General features: G+C 40.8%; 1 non-coding gene across 1 annotated transcript; it reads left to right on the top strand.

Annotated features, from left to right (window-relative positions):
* The first annotated feature begins 305 nt into the window (after positions 1 to 305).
* Positions 306 to 378, top strand: trnar-acg (transfer RNA arginine (anticodon ACG)). Its single transcript has one exon. It is a non-coding gene; the product is annotated as a tRNA-Arg (tRNA).
* The last annotated feature ends 3,920 nt before the right edge of the window (positions 379 to 4,298 follow it).

Genomic DNA, 4,298 nt, shown 5'->3' with positions numbered 1-4,298 from the left:
AATCTCTGAAAGTTAACTGGTAGATACAGTGTGGTAATTAGGCTCACGTTCACGTCAGTTATGCTGAAGAAGTAGATTCGAAATTCATCAGATCAGCATTGACTGACTGAGCAGACAGAGTGTGAATGGAAGCTTCATGAGGACATACGTGTTTTTTTTGGAAAATTCGCTGCTTTGAAAGGTGAAGAAGATTGGACTGAAGCAGTGACAATGATTATCTTTTTCGCTTGTTCAACTGGTGAACATGACTGCTATTAACCATGTACGTGTTAACATCATGGCTCTTAAAGTCAGCTGCATGCATCGGGCCAGTGGCGCAATGGATAACGCGCCTGACTACGGATCAGGAGATTGTAGGTTCGAATCCTACCTGGCTCGGGGTTAGCGCAGACTTATAGTAAGCACCAAAACTGATTTTTCCGAAGCCAAAATAAGGTGTGAGTTCTTCATCTGCAGGACCGAGAATGCCTTCATTAAATGTTCCCGAGAATATGAGAGTCAATGTTCCAGCGTCATCACAGGAGGGAAGCCGAATAGTCGTACACGTTACTCGTGGGCACCTTTCCATTTCATAAAGCCTCCGATCGAATAATTGTTGCTCGCGGGAATGCTCGGCTTTGAGAACTTTTCGAAACTCTTTGGCCAGTGGAATCAGAGAAGAATGAAGGGTTAACTGTCCAAATGATCTTTATCGAGAGTCAGTTCCAGACTCTAACACCTGCTGACTGATAATTTTTTCCTACCAGTCTATTCAAAGCTTTCTGCATCTTATCTGAAATCTACAAACCCTGGTGATCGATCAAGAGCAAATGTGTCCTTCAATCTGTCATTCCATGCTCCTCATTATTTCGTACACGTCGATCATGTCTCCTCACAATCACCTCTGCTCTGAGAAAAACAACCCCCGTTTTGCCTATGCCACACCACTCAAAACATTCTTATGCAGGCAATCCAGAGTGTAACGTCGTTATTTGTTTTGGTGAATATATAGTAAAATTGACTCGGAATACTTTAGCGAGGTTGACTTCCAGTTTTTAAAACAGAGCGATAATTATTCACAATATTAAGGGATGAAACACAGTGAACAGAATATAGAATACCCACAGAACTCAGCTACCCAAAATAGACTTAATTATGCTTTTCCAAAAATACACAACAGCCCTGATAATTAAACGCCATAAACACAGAGGAAAAATGAAACAGGTTTACAGGTCGAAATTAGAGGGGCAGAAGAAGAGAGACACGCAAATCACTGGCATCGATAGGCACCTGGAAAGCCTTCGTGTAATTAGGGGTGACTGACACTTTAGCAATGGCTAACAAAGTATTTAGGTTGTCAAATACATTTTGAAAGTCTTGTGTTCAATGAAATTTCTTGCCTGTTTTTAACAATTCGGTGAGTGGAACAGTCCCATTGCTAACATTCAGCACAAACTTTCAGTAAAAGCCACTCAATCCGTGGAACCGTGGTACTGCTCTTTTCGTCAACAATGTGTAAAAGTCCCCTGTAACTTACGATTTCGCATCCCGTGGGGGTATTTGTCCGTCTTCAAAGACATATCCCAGGAAGGTGACTTTGGCTTTGGCAGATTCCCTTTCAGCTAGGTTTACAAGCCGGTTTGACTTCCGAATTCGATCAAACAAGCCCGATAAATGCTGTAAATATTCAATCCATGAGAGACTCTTAGTCACCAAGCACAATATACACCACACAGTTGCATATCCGCCAATTAACCTGTCAGTTAACCTCTGAAATGTGGCTGAAGTGTTTTCTGTACAAACGGCATTAGTTTAAATTTCTGAAGGCCATTTGGCGTTACAAAATTGCCTTTGATCTTTCTGACAAAGTTCACTGCCAGTAACCTTTGAGGAAGTCCAACTTGGAAATGCAAGTTGCTCCTCCAATATTTTCCACACAGTCTTCCAGCTGCATATATGTATATGCATCAGTCTTTCTAACAACATTGATTTTGTGATAGTCCACACATAACTGTTGGGTCTTTTCTGGCTTTGGCACCATGATGATGGGTGAACTCCATTCATTGAGACTCACTTCGGTTATGCAATTTTGGAGCATATGTGACAGCTCCTTATGAATTTGTACAACTTTAGAGGGTTATGCCTGCAAGGATGTTACAAAGTCAGAACAACATCTCCTATATTTACATCATCTACAATTAGATTATTAATACCCAGTATATTTCAGCAGATCTCCCCATGCAAGAGTAATAACTTTCGATTTTCTTCTGGAAGATAACTGAATAACTTTACCAATTTTGGACAACTTTTGCATTGTCCAATTTTATTTCAGGAACGTACAATGCAGAATTCCCTGACATTGGTTCTTCCCAGTGTGTCGTAGTCAATAATACATTCTCCTCTTGTGTTTGTTCTCTGCCAAAATACCGTTAGAGCATATTCCCATCGCACAATCTGTGAGATTCCTTCATGCCTGGAGTCGCTATCAAGTAGCTAACCTCACTCAAGTTCCTCTCAATTAAATAAGGTCTTCTAAACGTTACTTTAAAGTTTCACCGATTAATGAAATTTAAATAAATACATTATTCGGAGTGGCAAAATTGTGATTTATTGATTTCTCATACACTTCCTGCTTCACCATTTGCTGCGATACTTTTAAATACTGTCCTGACAACTCCCCAACATTATTTAGTCCAACTCTAAAATTTGACACATCGTCCAAATGCGTGGTCTCTCTAATCTGACTTAATCATTTTGCCTTAATAAATTTTAATGGTCCTCTTACTTTATGCCCACAATTGGTTTCAGACGGACTTAGATTGGTGGATTCTTTTGGTACATCTCAGGTCGCAAACAGCACTGACGCAACTCCCTTATGGAAATAATCTGGCTCCTCCGAACCATAAAACCTCAAAATAGTCTTTAATAATTGACGTCACCTTTCCAGTGCACCCTGTGATTCTGGATGGGACACAGTAGATTTGAACCGTTTTATTTCCAAGCTATCTATATATTCCTTGAAAAGTTTAGATGTGAAGTTTGACCCTTGAGCTCATTGTATCTCTGATGGTAGTCTTAATCTCGTTTGTAAAACAATCGTACCACTTCCACAGTCCTTTTAGATGTCATATTGTACGATTGAACAACATTTGGAAATCTCGTTTATACATCCATTACTGTTAATTAATACTTATCCCCATCGCTTATTGGATGTAGGGAACCTACACAATGAATGAAGCCACTTAAGAAAGATTCCTCGAACACTGGAATAGGTATTAAAGGTGCAGGATTTGTTATTTCCCAAGGTTTTCCTATTAGCCGAAATGTATGACACGTCTGGCAAAATTCAAATGCATTCCCCTGCAATCCAGGCCAGTAAAAATGTATTTGTATTTTAGCCTCCGTTCTCCTCACGCCTAAGTAACCTCCAATTTGTGGCACATGCGGCACTCGCAGCACCACTTTTCTGTACCCTACAGGAAAAAAAAAATTCTGCCCATTTCTCACTTGCTTGAATATGTGTTGCTCTCCATTTTCTCCTTAACATATCATTTGCTACGTAATATCACACGGGGATGCATTCACTCTCCTTCCAGGTACAGGTCTTCTGCTCCAACTGCTTTAATTTTTCATCTTTCTGCTGTAAGTCAGCAGCACAGCAGAGCTGAATATGCTTGCATTCTTAACGCTTGTCCCCTGCTGTGTCCCACTGATCTGATTTTAAAAATATTTTGTAATCATATTTCAGCTTCCTTATCCCTGCCGTTTGATTTCTCCTGCTTCAGCTTGTGACTCTGTGATCGCGTTAAGACACAATCTGGGAAAATTCCTTGATTAACTTCCTGCATTGCTGCACATCTCGACTGGTTTTTCAAATGGAGTAGGCAGCACGCTTACCGGTGATTGAGCTATATCATTTGCAAGCACAAATTGTATTCTTGGAGCTGAGAGTTTGTCCAGACCTCCCACCAGAAATTCCCCACTCTTTCTGCCCACTCTAGCCTCACTGTACATAACTGAGCAATTTTTCGTCCCACCATGAATTCCCGTGCACATAGTGCTTCAGGACTACATATTTTCCCCTCCTTCTGCATCACAGACAGGCACGATCCTGTGTCCCTGAATATTATTATCTCTCTATCTGCTACTCCTGGCCAAGGTAAATAAACTTTACCTTTGCAGGTATATTTTTAAAGCAGATCTGGCACTTCCCCCTTTCCAACCTCTGATCGACTTGTGCACTCTGATGCAGCTTTCCACCCTCCACTGTGCTTTCTATTGCCATGCCAACAAAACATCCAGGCTTGTTTCGATTTCCT

The sequence above is a fragment of the Chiloscyllium plagiosum genome, unplaced genomic scaffold (genome assembly GCF_037043375.1).
Source record: "Chiloscyllium plagiosum isolate Xiang-an unplaced genomic scaffold, Cpla_swu_hap1 HiC_scaffold_42, whole genome shotgun sequence".
Taxonomy (NCBI): Eukaryota; Metazoa; Chordata; class Chondrichthyes; order Orectolobiformes; family Hemiscylliidae; genus Chiloscyllium; species Chiloscyllium plagiosum.
This window is presented reverse-complemented; position numbering and strand designations above follow the sequence as displayed.